This window comes from Pyrgilauda ruficollis, unplaced genomic scaffold, assembly GCF_017590135.1.
Source record: "Pyrgilauda ruficollis isolate IOZ18807 unplaced genomic scaffold, ASM1759013v1 scaffold35, whole genome shotgun sequence".
Taxonomy (NCBI): domain Eukaryota; kingdom Metazoa; phylum Chordata; class Aves; order Passeriformes; family Passeridae; genus Pyrgilauda; species Pyrgilauda ruficollis.
Genome location: NW_024524934.1, coordinates 2,785,989 through 2,796,525, shown reverse-complemented (window position 1 = coordinate 2,796,525; position 10,537 = coordinate 2,785,989). Strand labels below are relative to the sequence as shown.

Genomic DNA, 10,537 nt, shown 5'->3' with positions numbered 1-10,537 from the left:
TCAGTGGATCTGCTCAGATTTAGGAGGGCATGGCCTGCCTACGTATTTAGAGAAGACATTTTGGATGAGCATCAAACGGCCTTACTCTACTGATTTAAACACAGCATTTCCAATTTACATCACCTCAGTGTTTGAACCTGATGTTACGTGTGCAGACATTTAACCAAGAAGGGACACTGCCTCTCTTCAGCTCCACATTTGCCCTTCTCAGTGTTTGCATGTGATTGTGTGTGTACAGAGATGTGGAAGTACATGTATGATCACAAAATAATTATGCTTTGCCATGTTTTCCTGTCTGCTTGGGTGGGAAATCTTAGTGCCAGTAACTATCAGAGAAAACTTTTTGATGCAAACAACCACTGGAGGAAACAAATTCCCCCAAAGTGGTCCTTGTGGTTTGCACCTGGTCAGGACACCGGGAATCTCCAGGTAACTTCAAGAGAGTTCCTTACTGGCTGACATGCATTTCCCAGGCCTAAATTTGTGTTAGGAGGTTTTTTTTTTATTTTGTTGGTAAGTTTGTTTTTTACATTGCTGTCCCTCCTTGCAATTGTCACGCTGCTGCTCATACTTCCCAGCCTAGAGGAACTCTGTCCAGGCTTTATCTTAGTAGTTTGTATTCCTATGGTCAGCACAACAGTTCAGGCTTATTCTTTTCAACAAAATTAATTATTGTTAGGTTATCTGGGAGTTTGACTCAGAGACTGTATTCCACTAATAAGCATAATTTTGAAGAGCTTGTGCTTAAAAAGAGTTGTTATCTACTGCTTACTGGCAGGTTTTGAATCTTACATCCCTGTTGAGATTGATTTCCTTTACATGCCTAATTACTGATGACATAGTTAGATATAGGCTAAAGAGATATCTTGCAACTGGAAAAAAGAAAAAAAAGCTTTAAGCCAAGTTCTCTTTGACTTAAACAGAAGGAGTCTTCATTTTGTTTCATTTAGTAAAGTCACCATGGAAGAATCCTCCCCCAAGAACTCTCAGCAATATGAGGAGTGTGTACAAAACAAGTCCAGACATCAAACAGGGCAACTCCCAAAATGTCTCTGCATTTGTAAACATGCATCACATCTGCTCAGCTTGGCTGTGAGTATGAAACATAAAACTTGGGATATCTGTCTTATTAATTTAAATGGATGCTAATTCAGGCTGTGGCTTGAGGAGATGAAGGATGCAGCTGCAGCTGGCTTGAAAAAATGTTTCAAGAAAAAAAAGAGACCCTGAAAAATTAAATATGTTTTTATTAAAATAAAAGGGGATCAGTTGCCTGATCTGATTTGTAGTGCACCCCTAGGTAGGCCATTTGGAGGAACTGCCTAAGCACTGCTGACACTGTTGTTAACCTTTTCCTGGGATCAATCTTTGATCCAAAGGATGTTCACTGATGATGAAAACATGGAGTGAAGGAGAAAAGCTTCTGTGGCATTGTGATATGTTTCTTTTATTCCATAGTATGTGTGAAAATGGCAAGGGAGCCTTTACTGGCAGGTATGCTGAAGCTTTATAACCACCACAACCACGGACTGGGCTGCTTCAGCAGGTGCACTTTTCCAAACACCAGTACAAAAGCCTGCAGTGAGAATGGACACATAGGAGTTTGTATGGATGTAGAGTGGCACAGCTTATCTCTAAGTTAGAAATATTTATGTAAGTATAAACAATTAATTTTAAAAATATCCATAAATAAATATATTATAGGAATATATTTTACTTAGTCAGTGAAGAAAAGTTTTATACCAACACAGGTTCCTGTGCAACAGGGATAGTACTCTTAGAGACTACATAAACAAAACCAATATATATTTGATGCATACTTATATATGCGTAACTATATTTGATAGATAATTATAACATGGAGAGTGTATGGAGATCAAGTCTGAGATGTGGTGTAGCGTGGCCCAAGGTGACCTTCATTCATGGTCAGGCACTACATGAGGCTCCTGGTTTAAATGTTACTATAATATTGTAGTCACTACACTCCTGGCTTTGGACATGTTGGTCCACAGTTGCTGGAAGAATGTTTTGGATGCAATTGCTGGAAGAATGTTTTGCCCTGTCCCACCTTTGCAAGTTACATCTAAAAGATTTTACTGGCAGAGCTGCTGATCTGACTTGTCTCATGCAGTTCTGTCAAAATATCTACCTGCACATCTGACTGTGAAGAAGGTGTCTGTCCATAGTCAGGGGCTTTTGACTTGAGGTAAAGTATACTGAGCAAAAGAATGAGCTGATCAAGATTGATCTGCACTTCCAAGAGTTTGGGAATCTGGAATTATTTGCAAACTCATTGAATCCATAAATACAAGCAGTTATCATGCCATCATTGGACTACTTTCACACACTGGTTAGTGTAAATATGGTCTCTCTCCCCTGATGTCAATATCTAGTCAGATGCACCAGCCAGGCACACTCTTTCCCATGCAAAATGGTCTTCTTTGTAGAAAAAATGTACACAATTTTTGGTGGACAGACAGCAAATCTGTCACTAGTCAAACATGGAAAACACAGTTTTGGGAGTACTGAGACCTCCTGGAAAATGTTGGGTTTCACACTGCAGATGCCAAATACCATATAGTGAGAACTCTGTGTGGATGTTGGTGGGGAAAAAAAGGGAAAGTAAGGCACTTCTTCCTAATGCAGAAAGTGAAGTCTGCTTCTTAAGGGTGCAAAAATGCCTTGACCTTTTGCCTTTGGCAAAACCTCACTTTATACGTGTTCTGTGGCCTGTGTCACTTGGCCACGTCCCAGGCTCACCTCTAACATGGCTATAATTTCAGCAAGGTGGTGTGTACAAGTGCCCTGGATGATTTTCCATGTGACAGCAGCACCCAGAGCCTTTAGCCAGGGCTGTAGCCCTTCGTGTTAGGCACAGAAGAAGTACACTGGCAGTCTCACTCTGAACATCTCCTTGTCTAGAAAGACTGGGAAAAGAGGAGGAAAGGAAAGAGAAGCAGCAGAAAAAAATCATCCAGGGTTGCACAGCGTGGAAACAAGGCAGCAGAGGTTCCTGCTAATGGGTGGTTGCTGTTTTCTTGCCTTCTCAGCACCCAGTGTTGTGTCACTTAATGCAGCAGAAAGTAACTTTTGGGTCATGTCTAGGCACAGGGCTTTTGCAAAGCAGCTCTACCGACTTTTCGTGCTGTGACAACCTCAGAGCATTTCTCATCCTGTATGACTGCTGTGCCCTGCTGCCAGAGTGACTGTCCTAATGCCTGAGTGACAAACAGGTACGTGTGCCCATGTAGAGGTTTTTCTAGTGCAAAGTTCAGCCTCCAAGTTTCAAACTACTTGTATGCAGCAGATCATTGCTGCTGCTGGAGCGGGGACTGGAGTACCTGGACCTCTGATGCCACAGCCTCCATATTACACTTTGGGTAAAAAAGTGCTCTGTGAAGGATACATCGTGTTGTTAACACAACTGGTTTCCCAAGAGAGACCTGTGCAAGAGGTTATTTTTTGTTCTTTGTTTTTTCCCTAATCCACAGAAATGTCTGATGTTCTCCAGAGTCCAATAGACTTTATCCACATGGCTAATGATTATTTCTATTCAATCTTCTTAATAGGACTGAGGGAGCGGTGACTGGTCACCCCTCTGCAATGTCACTCATGATCCCTCCTGGACCTTTTGAGTGACTAGGCTGGTAGGAAATGACAACAGAGTGCTGATGAGATTAGCACCTCTTGCTCTTCATAGTGTAAAAAACCCCAGGACTAACCCATTCTTCAAGCTCCTCAGTGACTAATAGTTGTTTTATCATCCTTTCAATTAGAAAGCACTTATCAGCAATCTTTGCTAGCTCACTGCATGAATTGACCTGTCATTCACTGTCTCAGCCCTTGGAACTGGTAATTAAGTTTAGCAATCTGCCTCAGCAGCTCCCATTGAGATAGGTGGTATCCATGTGAGTAGGCAGGCACTTTGGGTTTTCCTTCCCAATAGAAAGGGCTTTGAGAAAAGTGAAGAAGGGTCCCAGGAGATGCCCTGTGCCAGGTACCTGCAACCCTGAAAGCCTGACAAGCAGAGCACTTGTGAGTGGCACAGAGCAGCTCCACCATGGCTGCGGGTCGGCTGCAGAAGGGGATCAGTGGGGCCAACCTGACTACCTACGGCCCAGGGAGAGGAGCAGCTTTGTTTGGATTTGGCCACCATAAGCTGGGACCAGCAGACAATGTTCCCTAGCTAAGCACCTGTTTCATCCCTGAACTTTGCAAACTGCATGCTTTTGGAACAGTAAAGGAGATTTTCACTTTATTCTCAATGTTGAGGTATGTCAGCCTTGAAGTCTGGGCACAGATACAAAGCTCTGAAGTCGAGGTACCTCTGTTGTTGAGCAAGGGGTAAAGCAAAGCAGTTGCAGTGAAGTCATGTGTGATGAAATCCAGGGATCAAGTACACTGACACAGGTCCTACATCTTCTCCGGTACAGTTCTCCTCAGTGCCGGCAGAGGACATGCCCTATTGACAGTGTAAACAACAACAACAACAACCGTAAGCCAGCCTCCTGCTGGAGGAGGTTTCTTAAGGGGGTTGACCCTATGGAAAAGTGACTGAACTGCAATGGCACCGTGTGATATGCCATGCTAACCAGAGGGAAATGCTAGCAATGTCACAGGTATTGCTGACATTGAGGCTACATGCCTGTTGTTATCTCCTGGCCTGTCCAGGTATCATTTTCTTTTTCAAATAAGAGGAAATTTGCAGATTGCTTATGCTAAAGCCGTACTGCTGGTAAAGGAGCTTTGCCCCTCATCTGGATCTGTGGCTGACAATAGCGGATAGGGGCTGATTTTCAGTAGCTAGCCCACTGTTTTTTTAAGCAAAACTTTACTCTGAAAAAACAGACATCTTAAAAAATCCCACACAACCCTCTTCACAGCTGCCAAGGGGTACAGAAATGCCAGGGTCCCCATTACTCACTCCAAAATCAGGTTCAAGTTGCCTGGCTTTGGGTTTTGGAGGAAATGCACAATGTGCAGGGTTCACTGAACCCCACAGAAGACTTGGATTTCAATTTTTCTGGAGCTGCCCTAAAATATTTCTTACTGTTTCTGAAAATATTCCTTACTCTGTTTTACCACAGGAAACATCCTAAGGGGATTTTTCTGCTTCTTCTTTCCCCCCTCCTTTCACTACACCAGGTTTGTCTCCCTGCTGTCTTAAGGGGACCACCCAGAACTTGAGGAAATAAAGACCTCTGTGAAAAAATACAGAAAAACCTGATATTTGAGGGTCAGCTCCCCACAATATTTATCTAGTTGTCTAAGCTGGTCCAACCACAAAATGGGGGGAAAAAAAATCACTATCATGTGGTGGCTGGGAGGGTAACCTCTGTTAAAAAACAACAACAAAAACAAAATGCAGCAGCATAAAATTGATGGGAAAAGTGCCAAGTAGAGGAAAGGAAAAGGACTGATATTTATGAGGTATAGTAAATAATAGCACTTGGTGAGGATAAAGCAGCAGGTATCTTTAACTTTGGAGCAGAGAGATGGGATTTTGTCTATATAATTTATTTTAGAGTTTTCTCTGTGTTTATAGGGGAAAAAGGTGGTACTGAATATGAATTTAAAATTTTAAAAAAAGGCAAAAAAATGCACTTTCTTCCCTGAAACCACCCAGAGGTTTCTTACAGCATTCTGCACCCTGAAGATCATGTGCCTTAACTTCAGACCTGAAAAGCAGAGAAGGAAAGAAACACTTACAATTTGGAGCAAAGGCCGCCTTTCCTCACCGAGGCACTAACGCAGGGATGTAAATTACAGGGTATCTGTTTCAGGCCCCTTTCAGTATACAGCTCCTACAAGAGCTCCAGAGTAAGATAATCCTCTGGAGATCAGAGGCAGCGTGCTATTAGCAGGAGCTCATGGGTTACATTTAGTGGTGCCTGGGGTACCTTTATGCTGAAGTGTTAGTGTCAGCTCGAAAGCACATAATCTTTCTCTTGAGCCTAATTATTCATTCATTGCACATGCAACAGAATATTCAAATGTGTTTAATTAGTCCAAAGATTGTGCTTTAAACCCACAAAAGCAAGGCAGGAAGGAATAAGGATGAAAAGTCAAATAGTCTCTTTTATCTAATTGCATCTCTGACTACCTGGGAGTCCCCAAGCACCAATGTAAAAGATACTGTAAAAATATTTAAATATAAACCCATAGCTGAATATGCTAGAGCCACAGCATACCCCAGTGTTATTTCTTATGCTTAATGACCAGTTGAATTTCTCCTGATTTACACCAGTTCATACAGAAAGGGAAAAGTGTACAGTTTGTGTCCATTCGGCCCCTCAGCTGGATCACCTGTAACATTGGTGATGTGGACAAAATACCTTCTGTTGTTTGCAAAAGAAGTTTGTTGCCTGCTTTAAAAAGGCCTTATTTACATTTTATCATTAAAGTGTATTAAGTAAAGTTCTCAAGGATTTCCATTAAAGTTTGGTTAATAGTGCAAATAGAGGGTTATATTTAATTATAAACTGTAAAGGCTTTGCCCTTGAAAACAATGTCATCATTTTATCTTTTCATCTGAAGTACCTTGTTTTTTCTTGGTTTTTGGTGTGGTAAGTTAACTGGATTCTGCAGGTGCTTTCTGAAATCTAATGGTGACATAATTGTTATATAAAGTTGCAGCTAAGTTTTCACCATGGAGTCTGTGGCTAAAGGAGAGATCCAGCAAGAAGGAGAATGAAGGCTTGTGCTTCTGTCAGTTCACTCGCTACTTAGCCCTGGGTGAGTGCTTCTGGCTCAGATTTTCAGGAGTGGTCACTCTGCCCCCAAGCCCATTCATGTGATATTATTTTATACTCACTGCTGAGTATCAACAGCCCCAAAGGAGACATCTCTGGACAGGCATTGGCCCCCAGCCAGGCATCTCCTCTCAGAGGAACCGAGTGCCCTGGCCATGCTCTGGGTCAGCCCAGCTTCACGCAGCTTTGACTCTGCTTATCCCCACTCAAGTAGTATAATATCTTTATCTTACAGACATTTTGGGTGGAAGGGACACCTTCAAAGTAGGGCCATCTTTCATGTAAAATCAGCTTTTTCCTGGGCTAGGACAGGAACCTCAAGATATGGGTTTTCCCAAGGTGTGGTCTGTGGTATGTGATTTAGTGCAAAGACAGTGCAAGAGTGAAAGAAAAAAACAAATCATGAAGTGAGCTCAAAATGCAGCTCCTAGAATTAGAGGAGTTAAGGGCACTTGGTCCTGCCTTAACAGAGCTCAGACAATTAAAACAAGCCATTACTATTGAGGATTAATTAGCTCAGCTGGGACGGGTGATAATGAGTGCGCTTCAGTGGGTTGTGACCATGAAGATGCTGTATCCATGACCTGTCTTTGAGAAGCTGCAGACTTTCCCCAGAGAACGGGTGTCAGAATAAATCTGCTTAGTATTCCCAAATATGAAGGTTTCATCCTGGAAAGACAGGACCTTAGTGAAAGCACAGTAGAAAATAGCCACTTCATTCTAACCCATATAATACAATATAGTGATTGTCTTATTTCCTTCTAGGCTGGGAGCACGGTGCCATATACAGAGCATGATGCAGGATACGGTGAATTTATTTCTTTAGCACTTTTGAACACCACCATGTCTGTGCATGCAGCGTGTGGGATTTGTCATGCAAACACCTATGTTGTTTTAGATACCCTTAAATAGGCTTTGAAAGGGATCTCAAAGAATACAAGATATTGAGGGATTGATTGACACTTTCTATGTATGGCACAGGACCGTGAGACACAGCTCCTGAACTGAGCACTTGCTCTTGCTACAGGCACTAACTGAGGGAAGCCTAGGTGGCCACACCTCCCTGCTCTCCTCCCAGCTCTGCAAATAAATGCTAGGTAAGTTTTGGCAGTCTTTTGCACTCTGGTGCAAGTAAACCTCCTGTGCTGACTCTTTGATAGAGGAGATCTGTTTGAGCCACATTTTCTTCCTTCTTCCCCCTCTGCAGCTCCTGTCATTTGGAGATGTAGCTGGGGAGCAGAGTTCATGCCAGTGTGTCTTCTGAGGAGCAGGTTAGCCTGTTTGGATTTTTTTTTTTTGTGAGGGTCCAATGACCAGGCTATGGAAAAGGTGTTGTTCAGAGGGCTGGAGCCATTGTGGCATGGCTGGTAAGAATACTGAGGAGGAGGTGGTGAGGCTGCAGTTGTAACTGTAAGCACAACCTCTGGCCATAAATTTGATATTTTCTCCTCCTAAAACACCATCTGCTTGCTACTGTTTATAGTCCATGCCAACCCTCACACATACAGGCAAGTCTGTGCTACAGGGACACCTGTGGTCACAGCTCCTCCCTGAAGTCATCTTTGCAGCTTTGGGAGGAAGGTGACCTCCCTTTTTTTCGGAGTACTTCAGCCTGAATTAACAGAAAACTGCCTGTGGTTGTGGGCACATTACTTTGTTTACACCACTTATCTGTTACCTAAAGATGGAGGTTTGGAAGACACTTTAAAGTGCTGGTTTTTCGGGTTTTTTTTTCTTTCAGCTGCTAATCTTACAGTGTCAGGAGCCTGCACTCATGGAAAAGTTGCACCAACTTACCTCAAGGGGCTTTAACTTTAGTTAGAGCAACACGGGATGAATTATGCATGTGAAGGGTAGGAAGGCTCTGCAGAAGGATCTGGACAACACTAGAAGCAAAGTGTGACCTTGCAGCTTCCCACTGTGCTCTTTCACTTCACTTTTCTGGTCAGTCACGAGAGCTCAAGCAGAAGGCAGCCAACTCTCCCCATCTCCCATCACCCTTGCACAGCTCCTGCTGTGTATGCCACTGCAGGGCAGCCATCCCTGGCATAAGGTTTGCTCCCCAAGAGACTCCTGTGAGCACTGGTGGGACTCCAGGCTGTGGATCCCATACTGCATGGGCTAGGTGGATGACTCACAAAAGCTGGGATTGTGCCCTGTCTGCAAGCAGCAAATTGAGCAGTGATGCTGCCAGTCCTTTGCAGGGTAAAGTGAGCCTCCCCAAGGCAGCCCTTTGTCCCTTGTAGGGAGGATGAGGAGGAGGTGTAAATCACAGCCAGGTTTCCACATGGTAACCTGAAGGCCTTTACCTCTGCATAGTGTTTCACAAGCAGCAAGGGGGGTCAAGAGATTACTTTTGTGCTTGTTCTGGTTTTCCCACTCATTGTGGCTCAGTCCCTAATGAAAATCAGCAGGCAGCAGATTTCTTGGGTCACCACTGCTCCATGAGAAAAAGTGAGAGAAAAAACAAACTGGGAAATATAGACTGTTGGGTTTTACCTTGCTCATCCTTAAGGCCTTTGTGCAGATGAGAAGTGCCAAAGGTCAAAAGGCCATTGACTTCATCTTCTTCCCCTTAATTTTTATATCCACTGTTACTGAATGGGATGGGTCCAGCCTGTGGATGCCTGTATCCCACTGCTCTTTTCAGGATGCTTCCCAGTGTTTTTGTTGGGGTGAGGACAGGGGCTTCCTATGGGAATTCAGCCCCCAGGGCCCGTTACCACCTCTGGCACCATTAATGTGCTGAGGGATGAGCGAGGAGGCTCTTGCAAGGAGGAGCGCTCAAAGCTTGCAACTGCAAAAATCCAAAAGCAAAACAGTGGAAAACTGGCTGGATAAATGTGGAAAGCTCTTGGAAATAAACAGCCCACAGAGGCACAGCCAACCTTTTTGAAACTGGTTTAAAGCCATTGGTTGCTGAGTCCTCCTCCATGTGGGCTGAGCCTCAGGGGAAGGCTGGCACTCCCTGCGAGGTGCGCAGGGGGCACAGCGGGTCCCTCTCCCAGCCTCCTGGGACTATAATGTGGAGAAGAGAAGCCAGCTGGCAGCGTCGGAGGCCAAAAGCCTCCTTTCCCAGGGGCTGGAGCAAAGTTGAGGGCATTGAGCAAGATGCAGGGCTGAGTCTGGTGTCCCCCGATGGTGGCAGGGGCGGGCAGGGGCATGGCAGGGCTGTGGGAGTTGTTGTCCTTGTCCTGCATCCATCTGCCCTGCAACACTTTTAAAGTGCTAACATGTTTTATGACGCCACGCAAGTGAAACGAAATAGTGGCTCCTGGCTCCTCGTAACTTGTGTAAATTCCAGATGTGACAATCCTTTTACTGGCAAATGGAGATGTTTATCCCTGTGCGCTCCTCGAGCTGAATTAGCTCCCACTAGGAAGAGCTCGCTGAAAATGTGCCTGCCTGGCTACTAAACAGCTGCGTAATTGTCCCTCTGCCCCTTCCCGGAGCTGCACATAAAAAGTGCAATCCAAATTCCTGGGAAAACCAGGCAGGGCCCTGGAGAGCACTTCCCACCCCCCTTCAGGAATTGAACGTCATGCCTAAAGGATAATGCAGGATTAGGGCAAGGGGAAAATGAGTGGCTTAAACAGATCCCAAGTGCAGCGAGGCTCAGCAAAATGTGTCCTTATTCCCAGCCACAACACAAGCCTCTCTCTTTTCTTTCCTTTTTTTTTTTTCCTTTTTTTTTAAATAAAATTTGTTATTATTGCAAGGGGAAGGAGGAAAGGGCCTCCAGATTGTGAAACAGGCGGAAGAGGAACAATGCTAGTTCCCTGAAA

The 10,537-nt window shown here is 44.2% G+C and overlaps 1 long non-coding RNA gene across 1 annotated transcript; it reads right to left on the bottom strand.

Moving 5' to 3' along the window:
- Positions 1-1,347: 1,347 nt before the first annotated feature.
- On the bottom strand, positions 1,348-5,799 carry LOC121357829. The gene is made up of 3 exons (XR_005955781.1): positions 5,710-5,799; positions 4,326-4,462; positions 1,348-1,576 (listed from the first exon to the last, which is right to left on the bottom strand). It is a non-coding gene; the product is annotated as an uncharacterized LOC121357829 (long non-coding RNA).
- Positions 5,800-10,537: the final 4,738 nt, after the last annotated feature.